The sequence below is a fragment of the Hypanus sabinus genome, chromosome 14 (genome assembly GCF_030144855.1).
Source record: "Hypanus sabinus isolate sHypSab1 chromosome 14, sHypSab1.hap1, whole genome shotgun sequence".
Classification (NCBI taxonomy): domain Eukaryota; kingdom Metazoa; phylum Chordata; class Chondrichthyes; order Myliobatiformes; family Dasyatidae; genus Hypanus; species Hypanus sabinus.
The window spans coordinates 33,278,849-33,292,799 of record NC_082719.1 but is presented as its reverse complement, the minus strand read 5'-3'; the positions used below and the strand labels follow the sequence as shown (position 1 = coordinate 33,292,799).

General features: G+C 40.7%; 1 long non-coding RNA gene across 1 annotated transcript in view; it reads right to left on the bottom strand.

The window, feature by feature from the left end:
- Positions 1-13,951, bottom strand: part of LOC132404649 (uncharacterized) — a 49,084-nt gene that overhangs the window by 8,594 nt on the left and 26,539 nt on the right. The window lies entirely within an intron of this gene.

Sequence of the window (13,951 nt, the reverse complement as noted above, 5' to 3'; positions counted from 1 at the left end):
AACTTTAATACTAACATTATATAAAAGAAAACTCCAGCTGCCTGGCAAAAAAGTCTATGTGTATAGGAGCATTTCAGTTACTGCTCAGCTGTGCACCTGCACAGCTTAGAGGAAACAGTGCCCTAAAGCCAGAATATTGCCTAGTTCCATGGATTTTGATGTACGCAGAGCACTTAAACACTTCTCGATAACATGCAAGCTGAAAACTGGAATGTTTAATGATGTCACACCTGGCTGAAGATGGCTGTGTGTGTTTTAACATTTTCTTTGGGGCTCAGATGCTGGACTGCACCATTGCTCAATAAGGTTTTCCTTGATCCTCCCCTGAATTGTTCAGTTACTCACAATCATTCATGTAAGGAGATACCGGTCCTGCAGTTTTTATCTGATCTGTTGATTTAGCTCTTTTCACTTAGTGCCACTTTCAATATTCACTATGTATTTAAACCTGGATTTTATTATCATCAGGTTGGCAGTTCACTTTTATTCTACGGCGTTGTTCTCTCGTGCTCCCTTATAGTCCACTTTGAACAAGGTTTTATAGGAATGGCAGGATGAGAGAAATGTTCTACAGTACCTAATGGAGTTCTGGTTTGAGTTGCTGGATCTGTTCATTTTGCACAATGATGATATTGGCACCACACAGTGAATGCTGTTTTCAGTATAAACATGGGAACTTTATTCCTTTAAAGGGCTCTGTGATGAAATCATAGACAAAAGCATCTGCAATAGGTAAGTGGATGATGGGAAACATTGATAATGTGCTTCATTGAAATGGTTTGCGAATATTAAATCACAAAGTCTACAAAGAAAATGTAACTACTTTCATGTAAAGAGGACACAGCCAAATCCTATTACTCAGTTCAATTAATTGCCATTGATGGATTAATATCAATCATTTGTAATTACAATACAGTATGCATTAATAATGGTAATAAAGAAACAGGAAGTCTCTCTCCTTTTGGAGGGCCTGTTTGTTAACCAATTATCCTTGACCCTTCCCAAAAAAACATATCTTTTTCATTAATATTAATGACCCCTTCTTATAGTGCATTCATTTTCATAATTTTATGAATACAATTGACATAAAGTCTTCCTTGAATAGGGAGACTGCAATTACAGTGAAATTATTCAGCAGCAATAGCCCAAAGTTGAAACCAATAGCATTCAGTTTCTGATTGGTTGTAGCAAAGTGTTATGGAATTACTTGAAGTCAAGGAAACAATCATGATAGTTCAGTTTACAACTCCTTCATGAAAATATAAATTGATATTTTTATTCATAGGACTGAATCTCTTGTATGTGAAGTTGCACTGGGAAGCAATATGATGATAGAGACTTTTCTTGATTCAATAAAGGAGTTTTTTTTACTAAGATATTACAGGCTAACTACCTTGATTTAGATACAACTATTTTAGTTTTCAGTATTTACTTGGAAGTCAGGCATTGCAATTTCTGCTAACCTGATCACAATTAGATGATCTAATGCAATTAATATTTCTGTGCAATGGATATCACAACTTTTCTAACTATACTCCTACTAACTAATCTTTAATTGTCTGATGGCGTACCCAATACAATTCACACTTCACAGTTTACACCAGTAATGGTAACCCTGAAATTAATGGATTGTCATAATGGTTCATTAATGTCATTCAGTAGGGTCTCTCAGGGGATTCTAGATCCACCAATATGAGCGACATTTAACTGTCCGCTCTATTCTCACAAGTTGAGATGGAGAATAAATGGTAATGTGGCCAGTGATGTGAAGAAGTAAAATGCCACCTCTTTTCTCTTGGAGTGCAGCTTACTTTGGGCAATTGATGCTAACTTAACTTGCAGAGACAATGCATTAATTGAATGAAATGGATTGGCTATTTTATGTAGCTGCTCACACCTTGTGTAAAGCACAATTATCTCTCATGAGGTACAAACTAACTCCTACCAATGTAGGCACTTCTTGCAGGCTGGACACCTTTCAGATTCATTTTAAAATTAATTTGATAGTCTGACCACCACTTGAATAAATATGGCCTTTAATGTATTTTTTTTTAGACTTGAGATATAGCTGCCTTTTGCTGCCATGTGCTGTTCCAAATTCTGGAGCCTAAAAATTACTCATTATACTGTACCTTGGGAGCCTTCAGCTTTACTATTTTTGTCTGTGCATCCTGTAAATCCATGCAACAAGGGTGTCTGTGAATAATCTTGTGCATTTACAGCCATCACAACTTAACCAGGCAACAGATAGTTAGGAAATCTAGGAACTGTTGGTTCCATAAATAGAAATTAAAAGAATTGTTATCTGTCTCTAGATATTGTTTGAACCATGTATGTTATATTTTAAAGGATGGACGCTGTCTACTTTAAAGTTCTAAAAGCATTTGGTAATTACATGCTGTTGAAGCAGCTAATGCTAAGTCTCTTCACAGTTGCTGCTGCTGTGGTTCTTGCTGAAGTGGCAGCACTAACATTAATTTATTTTTAAGAATTAACCATGTGATAAAATTTAAGTTTATTTGTTGTTTCAGTACTGTATACATTGGACAAATTATATTATTTATTTCACTGGGTATTTGTCAAACAACTTTACAGATACAAGTAAAAACAGAAAATGCTGGAAATATTCAGTAGGTCAGGCAGCATCTGTGAACAGAAGAAGGGACTTAACATTTAAGGACAATGACCTTTTCTTTGATTTTGTGGCCTTTGAGCTAAGTTTAGTTATATTCATCCAGATTACATTCTGATGAAAGGGCATCAATGTGAACTATCAATTCTAGTTTATGTTTCCTGAATAATTGGTTCTGATGCAAGGTTATTGACCTGAAATATTATCTATCTTTCACATGTCCCAGATGATGGATGATTGATGTGTATTTCGGATTTCCAGCATCTGCAACTTTCGGTTTTTGATCACTATTAGAAATATTTTAGTTATTTCATTGCATTTTGAGGAACCTTGCTGTGCACAAATTGGCAGCTGTGGTTCACAAACTTACAGCAAGCTGCATTCCAAATGTAAACTATAGAACATTTTGAGACATCCTGAAGTTAGGAAAGGTAGAATTTCATATGATTCAAGGTGTTACATGGTGTTAGCATTGGTAACCTATCTCTTTATTTTCCCAAACCCATAAAATTGTAGACATGGCCTTGCAGTAGATTTAGATTCAGTCTTTTCACCTCTTCTTCAAGATTGGAATCAGACTTGACTAATAGGATGAAAGCCTCACTTTGATAATTGTATGAGTTCCAGCTGAAATGTGTTTCACCATTCTTAAACCAATCCCTAGTGGACACACAATTCAGCACTAATGCAGACACTGAATCAACGGTTGCACTCATATAAACTGATAGCATTGCTGGTGTGGGAAATGGAAAGGTCTCGCTGATGCAATTGAAATTGTTATTCTGAGATTGAATTTAAAGCACACTGTTGGATTAATGTGAAGTAAATCAATAATATTTGTGTAGCAACCAGCCGTTATAATGAATGCATTTATGTCTTTGGGAAGACCACTAAAACAAAATGTAAGATGCTGGACCGATTAAAAACTTTGGCCCCAAATTAAAATCCATACCCTTGTTTTCCATTGTCCTCTAGTATTAAGTTGCTTAATTCAAGAACTACCATTTAAATTCCCTCTCCTACTTTGTAAAGATGAAAATAAGTCCACCAATATTCAGAAATTATAAGTATATTTAAAAAGTTTTGGAGTAAAAGCACAATTGTACCAATTATAAACCCCACCCACTGCATTCTGTTCTCCATAAACAACTGACTACTGGGTTTCTTCTCATTTTATTCTCCTTTCCCATATCCTCTTCTCTGCTCCTCCACCACCTGGTTCCATCTGTCCATCATCCCCCCCCCACCGCTGTACACATGCAATCTATCCTTTACCCTCTCATACCTTTTATTGTCCCAAGTGCTACTTGATCTGATGAGTTCTTCCAATGTTCTGTTTCTTTTCTTCCAGATTCCATCTTAGCAGGCTAAATCATTCTGACCTACTGCCTCGTCTTACCATACAGAGTGTCCGTTCCACTGTTTATGTTCATATGACAATAATCAGTTACTCCCAATTACAAACCTACATTAAAATTTTGATGAGGGCACTGTATTGAGTTTCTATAATTAGTTTACAAATTTGTACCCTATTATTGCATTTAAAATTAAGTCTAGCATTTTCTCTAATCCTTAGGTAATCACTCAGGATTGAGAATGACATATCCTCACACCCGCTCCAGTTGTGTGGGTCCTGAGGTAGTTGGTAATGCCCATGCAGGATTTACAGACTCTATCATGGGTGTGGCAAGGAAATGCTTGATGTGGTGGGTGATGGTTTGTTTCAGAGGTTCTGCTTCAAAGAGGATATTTTCTTTACTATTTGCAATGCATTCATTGATGATACATTTCTATATTTAAAAGTACCCATGAGTGGGATGCAAAGAAGCTAGAGAAGGAGATGGTACAGTTTTAATGAGTGAAGAAAGTAGTAGTATATGAAATATAATGAAAAGTTGGTCATTTTAGTAAGAGAAGTATTCTCGTAACTTAGGTGGCCCTGTACAAAAATCACAAAATTAATCTGCAGCAAGCAATCAGAAAAAATTATAGCATATTAGCCTTTGTTGCAGGAGGAGTACTCTACTGGAGTAAAGAAATTTGTGGTTATTATATGGGCCACACTTTTATTGGAATATTGTGTGGAGGGTTGGTCTTTTTAACAAAAGTAAGATCAAATGATAAACCATGATAAATAATGATTTTGTATCGGGAGCAAGTTACAGCTTGTGATTCAGCTGGGAGCTCAGAGAATTCGACCATGTAGGTAGAATTTAAGCCTACCTGGTCAATACCTGTGGAGGACGGGGCACTGCGCAGGCGCGAGTGACGTCAGCGTCAAGCGCGCACTTTAAAAGGCAGGACTTCTTTTCAGAGCGGGCAGCGGAGTCCGTGGAAGCAGAGTCCTGGGCTTTGGCTAAGTGGGCTTCGGCGTAAGGGGACCGGTAAGCTTGTGTGATTGCTCGCTGAGGGGAAGAAGGTAAGGTCGCTAGGTGCTTTTTAGACTTATTCTATTAATTCAGTTCAGGTATGGGGGAGACAGTCAGAGCAGTGGTGTGCTCCGTATGCAGTATGTGGGAAGTCAGGGTCAACACAGTTGTCCCTGATGACCACACCTGCAAGAGGTGCGTCCAGCTGCAGCTCCTATCAGCCCGAGTTAGGGAGTTGGAGCTGGAGCTGGATGAACTACGGATCATTCAGGAGGCAGAGGCAGAGATAGATAGGAGTTATCAGGAGGTAGTCACACCAAAAAACCCAAGAAGTAGGCAGATGGGTGACGGTCCAGAGAGGCAGGGGGAGCAGGCAGAAAGAGCAGAGCACCCCTGCGGCCATTCCCATTAACAATAAGTATACCGTACTGGATACTGTTGATGGGGATGACCTACCAGGAATGAGTTGTAGTGGTCCTGCCTCTGGCACAGAGGTTGAACCCTCAACTAGAAAGGGGAGGAGGGAAGAGAAGAGAGTGATAGTTTTAGGGGACTCTATAGTTAGGGGGGCAGATAGGAGATTTTGTGGGGCAGATCGGGAGTCTCGGATGGTATGTTGCCTCCTTGGTGCCAGGGTCCGGGACATCTCAGATCGGGTGCAGGCTATTCTTGAGAATGAGGGCATGAACCCAGATGTAGTGGTCCATGTAGGGACCAACGATGTAGGTAAGGTGAGTGAGGGGGTCCTGCTTAGAGAGTTCAGGGAGTTAGGAGTGAAGCTGAAAGGCAGGACCTCCAGGGTGACAATCTCGGGATTGCTACCTGTGCCACGTGGAGTGAGGCGAAGAATAGAATGATTGTGCACATTAATACGAGGCTGAGAGCATGGTGCCGGAAGGAAGGGTTCAGGTTTTTGGATAATTGGTCTTTGTTCCAGGGACATTGGGATCTGTTTCGAAGGGACGGTCTACATCTGAACCGGAGGGGTACTAACATTCTTGCAGGAGTATTTGCCAGTGCTGCTCGGGGGGGGGGGGGGGTTTAAACTAGATGTGCAGGGGGCAGGGATCCAGATCCAGAGGGTTGGTCAGAAGGAGCATGGGGTTGAATGTGTAGAAGGTTTGGGTGATCTTGAGAAGGTCATCAAAATTCAGGGTGCAATTTGCCCGATGGAAGTTCAAGGAGCTGGGTTAGGTACAGTAGACAGTGTTTTAAGCAAAGAGAGGAGGAATGGGCTAAGAATTCTATACTTGAATGCCCGTAATGTCAGAAATAAGACAGATGAGCTTGAAGCTCAGATGAAAATGGGGAACTACGATATTGTTGGGATAACGGAGACATGGCTGCAAGGGGATCAGGCCTGGGAATTGAGTGTACCAGGGTATACGTGCTATCGTAGAGACAGAAATATGGGAAGAGGGGGTGGGGTGGCCCTGTTGGTGAGGAATAAGATTCAGTCCTTAGCAAGAGGTGACTTGGGAACAGGGGAAGTAGAGTCTGTGTGGATTGAGCTGAGGAACAGTAAGGGTAAAAAGACCCTAATGGGTGTTGTGTTCAGGCCCCCAAACAGTAGCGTGGATATTGGGTACAAGTAGATCAGGGAGTTAACATTGGCATGTGCTAAAGGTAATGCAGTCGTTATGGGAGATTTCAACATGCAGGTGAACTGGGAGAATCAGGTAGGTGCTGGACCTCAGGATAAGGAGTTTGTGGAGTGTCTAAGGGATGTATTTTTGGAACAGCTTGTGCTTGAGCCAACCAGGAACGAGGCTATTTTGGACTTGGTGATGTGTAATGAACAGGAATTGATAAGTGATCTTGAAGTAAAGGAGCCATTAGGAAGTAGTGATCATAACATAAGTTTTTATCTACAATTTGAGAGGGATAAGGGCAGATCAGAGGTGTCAGTGTTGCAATTAAATAAAGGAGACTACGGAGCCATGAGGGAAGAGCTGGCCAAAGTTAAATGAGCGGATGCCCTGGCAGGAAAGACAGTGGATCAGCAGTGGCAGATATTCTTGGGCATAATACAAAAGATTCAAAAGCAGTTCATTCCAATGAGAAGGAAGGATTCAAAGAGGGGGAAGGGGCCACAGTGGTTGACAAAGGAAGTCAGAGATTGTATAGCATTAAAGAAAAAGAAGTATGACAGGGCTAAGATGAGTGGGAATACAGATGATTGGGAAAGTTTTAAGGAACAGCAGATCTTAACTAAAAAAGCAATACGGAGAGAAAAAATCAGGTATGAGCTGAGTCTAGCCAGGAATATAAAAGGGGATAGCAAAAGCTTTTTTAGCTATGTGAAGAGAAAGAAGATAGTTAAGAACAATGTTGGCCCCTTGAAGAATGAATTGGGGGAAATTGTTATGGGAAACAGGGAAATGGCAACAGAATTTAATGCGTACTTTAGATCTGTCTTCACCAGGGAGGACACAAGCAATCTCCCAGATGTATGGATGGGCCAGGGTCATAAGGTATCAGAGGAATTGAGACAGATTGACATTAGGAAAGAAACTGTGATGAGTAGACTGGTAGGACTGAAGGCTAATAAATCCCCGGGTCCAGATGGTCTGCATCCGAGGGTTCTAAAAGAGGTGGCTCAGGAAATTGCGGATGCATTGGTAATCATTTTCCAATGTTCCTTAGATTCAGGATCAGTTCCTGAAGATTGAAGAGTGGCTAATGTTGTCCCACTTTTCAAGAAGGGAGGGAAGGAGAAAATGGAGAACTATCGCCCTGTTAGCCTAACGTCAGTCGTGGGGAAGATGCTTGAGTCCATTATTAAGGACGAAATAGTGGCACATCTAGATGGCAGAAATAGGATTAGACCGAGCCAGCATGGATTTACCAAGGGCAAATCATGCTTGACTAATCTGTTGGAGTTTTTTGAGGGTGTAACAAGGATGTTAGACGAGGGTAAGCCAGTGGATGTTGTGTACCTAGATTTTCAGAAGGCATTCGATAAGGTGCCACATAGGAGATTGGTGAGTAAAATCAGAGCTCATGGCATTGGGGGCAGGGTTTCAACATGGATAGAAAACTGGTTGGCAGATAGAAAGCAAAGGGTAGCAGTGAATGGGTGTTTCTCGGACTGGCTGGAGGTGACTAGTGGGGTACCACAGGGCTCTGTATTGGGACCACAGCTCTTTACGATTTATGTCAATAATTTAGATGAGGGCATTGAAAACTATATCAGCAAGTTTGTTGACGATACTAAACTGGGTGGCAGTGTGACATGCGAAGAGGACATTAGGAGAATACAGGGAGACTTGGATAGGCTGAGTGAGTGGGCAGATACTTGGCAGATGTCATTCAATGTGAATAAATGTGAAGTTATCCACTTTGGAAGTAGGAACAAGAGGGCAGAGTATTGTCTGAACGGTGTAGAGTTAGGTAAGGGAGAAATGCAAAGAGACCTAGGAGTCCTAGTTCACCAGTCAATGAAGGTGAATGAGCAAGTGCAACAGGCAGTGAAGAGGGCAAATGGAATGTTGGCCTTTATTTCAAGGGGAATTGAGTACAAGAGCAAGGATGTCCTTTTGCATTTGTACAGGGCCCTGGTGAGACCACACCTGGAATATTGTGTACAGTTTTGGTCTCCAGGTTTAAGGAAGGACGTTCTGGCAATTGAGGAAGTGCAGCGTAGATTCACTAGGTTGATTCCTGGGATGGCAGGGCTGTCTTACGCAGAGAGAGTGGAGAGATTGGGCTTGTACACGCTGGAATTGAGGAGATTGAGAGGGGATCTGATTGAAACGTTTAAGGTAATTAAAGGATTTGATAGGATTGAGGCAGGAAATATGTTCCAGATGTTGGGAGAGTCCAGTACCAGAGGGCATGGATTGAGAATAAGAGGTCAGTTATTTAAAACAGAGTTGAGGAGGAGCTTCTTCTCCCAGAGAGTTGTGGAGGTGTGGAATGCACTGCCTCGGAAGACGGTGGAGGCCAATTCTCTGGATGCTTTCAAGAAGGAGCTGGATAGATATCTGATGGATAGGGGAATCAAGGGATATGGGGACAAGGCAGGGACTGGGTATTGATAGTGAATGATCAGCCATGATCTCAGAATGGCGGTGCAGACTCGAGGGGCCGAATGGTCTACTTCTGCACCTATTGTCTATTGTCTATTGTCAAATTGCCTTAAATAGGATGTAATTGAAGCTTGACAACATTGATTTCTGGGATGAGAGAGCTGCCTCTGGAGTTCAGAAGAGTTAGAGGTCAGTGAAATATTTAGTCCTGGTGCTTAGAAGAGAGACAGGTGATTTCCTGAATATTTGATGTGGTAGATGTTGAGATGTACAATCCTGCTAGAAAATCTACAAGGGGAACAAGCTTGTGAATGGACCATTTGCTATGAAAATGAGAATTCTTTGGAATTGTAAATCTTTGGAAATCTCTATCTTCATGTACTGTGATGTTTAGTTGTTGAATATATTCAAAATGAGAGAGGAGTAAAGTGAAGATGAGTGATGATCTCATTGAATGGCTGTTTGGCTTACTCTTTGAGATATGGAATGGCAATAATGAAGGTGAAAGAGAGATGGCTAGAATTATCCATGACCTTGGTATTAAATAAACTATCTTTGACCATTTTAACTTTTTAAGCAATGTTATTTTAATTGTTTAAAAGTTCTAATTTTTTATTTCAACCAATTCTTACACAATATATTGAATTTTATATTTATTACCTCTAAAAGTAGTTTAAACAAGTACATAAATATTTACAATGGCATTTTATGTAAGATTAACTGATCCCTTGTAAATTCTGTAATTTTAAGGGATTTATATATTAATAAAGAACATTATTTGAAGCATTTACATTTTTGTTTTGGTTCAAAGAATTTTCAAAGGATATTTGCATATGTTTCTATTTGTATTTATTAATTGATTGGTGGATGTTAATTTTTCACAATTTTTGAAATTGAGATGGATAATTGGTTTTGTTGCAACTTCAGACCTGCTTATTGATATGTTCTGTGCTACTCATTATGATTTGCTGTCGTCTCATGAACATGACATTTGAGTTAATCAGATGCCAACGTGACACATTCCTTGTATATAAATTTTGATTCCTTGGTTAAGATGGACACAGGCACGTGTTAAATGTAAGACTTCTATACCTAGTGGCAAAGCAATGTGCTATCAAACACAAAAAGAAACCTCAAGGACCCTCCTGAATTCACTGTTCTTTCTAAGCACCATGGATGCGTGCTTGCACAGCTATGCAGTAACTAAAATGCTCCCATGTACATAGCCTTGGTTGCTGGAATTTTCTTTTATATAATGTTAATATAATTATGACATCTATGTTAATATAATAGTGAAATACACTATAATTAATTATGTGTTAATTAATATAAATCATAAATTTTATGAACAATAAACATACCACAACCTTTGAAACATTTTAGAGTTTCAATGTACTTACATTGTCAGTGTTTCAAGTTACAACCCTGTTACAAATTGTAACAATAAAAACAGAATGGAAGTCGGTAGCTCATTGTCAATAAATGACTGGCCTGTTGAACGTTCATAGTATGCATGTTACAAAAAAACCCATTTAAAATACCATGTAGTTTTCAGGCCACGAACACATTTTCTGCTCGGAGCAATGGTTGGTCTGCACAGTTGTAAAAGAAATTAGAAGGAACATTGCCCTTTGCCCAGTCTTTTGGATACTACAAATTCACAGTAGTTTAGAAGTCCATGTTACTCCTTAGTAATTTCATCCTAAGAATAAAGTTGCAGAATCTCAGGAATACTGTCATTGGACTCGATTGGCATTGTGAAATATTTGGCCCAACACTCCTGAAACCATTAATTAGTTGCAAAGGCCCTCATTGCATGCCCTAGTTGTAATTTATTTTGTAAGGATGAATACTTATAGTCCTTTTTGGAACAACTGGGTGCAGCTGGAATGATTTTGACCATGGTGTTATAATGCTTTAGAGGCTCAGGCTTGCTATTTGCTGGGCTTAGAAACTGACCTGTATCCATTTACACATAATGCATCAACCAGTAGGGTTTCTGCTGATCCAAACAGGCAATATGCAGCAAGAACATAAGCAAATAGAACCCTGAAGCTATCTCAGCCACTTGTATAACTTCTTGCTGCTTTGAATTTTAGCCATTTTGATTCCCTTAATGCCAAAAAAATCTATCTCTGTTATGGACCGGTCCGGAGACTGCATTCGGTTTTTGATCCGGTTTGCGGACTCCAGGTCGTAGCCATCCCTTTTTTTGCCCTTGAGCTCAATTAGTCACACCTGTGGATCATTATGGCTTGTTGGCGCTCAAGGAGGTGCACCTGATGCCCAACAGCAGGCGGTGTATATAGGGAGCTCTGGGACTGAGTGGAGTTGGGGGTTGTCCTGCTTATACTCTTCCTCTGGCTTGGAGTTCCCCCTCATTAAAGATGAGTTCTTTGAGTAAGTCTGGCAGTTGCCCTGGACCTAGTTCCCTTCCTATCCCTTGCCTCTGTTGGGCAAGCCTGGCCAGAATGCTGTTGCCTGGTGGGGGACTCTGCCCCTTTCCATCCCTTGCTGCTGACAGGTTGTGCCCTGCAACCTACCCAGGTGCCCCGTGACCTGCTCAGGCCCCCATGTTCCTGCCTGGGAGCTCTGGGCCCTGTCTAGGAGTTATGTGTCCTGCCTTGCCTGAACTCCGGGACCCTCCTGCCTTGCCTGAACTCTGGGATCCTTCTGGCTGCCTGAACTCTAAGACTCTCCTGGAACCCCAGCATCACCTTGAACGTCACGTCCCTCACGCAAACCACAGTCTCCACGTCTTGTCTCTTGTTTAGTTGTTCCCATCCTGCCCCTAGTACTTCAGTGCCTGTGTCCTGCGCTTGGGTCCGGTCTCCTGTCCCCTTATGACAATCTCAGCTTTGAATTTACTTAGTGATTTGGTACCCACAACCCTCTTGCATTGGTTTAGATCTTCAGAGCAATGTCTGGAGAATAGGAGGATGGGAAAACCATATCAATATCCAGCACAGAAGGCTATAAGTTACATCATGCTGCTGGAAGTCTTCTTACTCTTGCAGCTTACCCAAATTAACTTTTGAGTAACAGTCTCATTTAATCTGGTTGATTGTTGCAAATGTTATCATGCACAATTTCAGCTGTATACCACTACAGGTTGCTGGCCAGTGGTGTAGTTGGCATCTGCACCGGCCTTTGAAGTGAGTGGTCCTGGCTTCGAATCCAATTGGCTCCCTGTACACTTTCCATCTCTGCTGGATTGAGTGTCAAGCAAACAGCTGACCAATGCACCAAACAAGCTATTGGAAAGGAACAAAAAACTACAGATAGTTCTGCTACAACATCTGTCTCCATGATGCAAATTAGTTGTAATGAAAAATTAATAGATTAGGGGATACTATTTGCATAACATGGGGGGCAATATTGATTATAGTAAGATCACGATCAGGAAAACCTGTTTAAATATGTGCATTGAAGGCAACTGCAGACTGCTATAATATGACATTCTGTTACACAAGGCTTTTTAGGAATGTAACTAAGTGTTATAGCAGAAATGCCTATAGGTCAAATATTATTCACTATGAAAATTGGAAACCTGTTTCAAGTAAGAATTCAAAAAATGCATAAAATGGAATGTCAGACTTTTTGTTGGAGTAGCTAAGAGTCTCTTTAAATTTAAGTTCAACACTGTATTGGAGAGGCATTGTGAATTGTCAAAAGCTGCAGGAGTGTGTTCCACCATTAACTGCTGAATCAGCTTAACCTTTTAACCTTGGTTCAATGAGAAGTGTAGAATAGCATGTCAGGAGAAGCTTTAGGTATACCTGAGAATGGATGCTAGCTGATGAAGCTGCATACCTGCTACTGCTAGACTTAAGCACAAATTATTTAGGTTCAAAGCTCTGGATTCCTGCACATGAAATTATGCATGACTCAGAACAATTATTCAACTAACTGAGTCCAGAACTTTGCTCGAAGAGTTCCTTGGGTCTTTTGCCAGGGCCTAAATATCTTACCTCTTTCATCAGTGACCTCCACCAACTGACCAAACATCCACACTGTAAGATTAAAAGTGTGGATATCACCAAACACAATGTTCAGTCCTATTCATAGTTCCCAGGATAATGAATCTGAATCCTTAGTTTGATAGAAATGCGGATATATGCCCAGTTCACAAGTCACATAAAATTTTACATAGATTCTAAGTCCGATTTTCAGCAACATATAAAGAGTTATCCTGCCCTTGATTTCAAATTATTGAATCCTCCAATGTCAACACCCTGGAAGTTGCTAGCTTTCAAAGTTTTCCCTGGACCAACCACACACAAGTTGGTCTAAAATGTTAGATTAAAGTCTGTGTCCTCTGTGAGAAGCTACTTGATGCACCATCAATAACTCACACTGAGACGTAAGGCGAGATATCGGCTTTTATTGACTGGAAGAAGGAACCAGGAGTGAGTGTCTATCATACAATGTCTTGGAGACTGAGGCCGAGCGTCAGGCCGCAGATCTCCTTTATACAGGGGCCTGTGGGAGGAGCCACAGGAGCAGTCAGCAGGGGCGTGTCCCGACAGGCACATAGTTCACCACACTACTCATCTTTTGCAGTCCTAACCTTTTTTGTCATAAACATAACACAACTCAAGCTGGTGATGGAGTATATTTTACTTACCAACAAGTGTTTTCTCATCCAACTTTTTTAAGTATATTAAACAAAACCTAATTTCTACTTCGAATGTTATTGTACAGTACTTTTGTAGCAAGCAGAAGCTTTTCAGGAGATGAGACACTGGACTGTGTACTGATTTCTTTAAAAAATACTCAGTACAGGATACAATGTTTCTGGTCAGCAACAGTAGAACATAGGGAGCACATGAGAAAATTGCTGTATTTCCACAGAGAAAAGAACTAATTGGCCCAAAACCCGAGCCACTGGCATTATGTATCTATCGACCTCTCTTAAC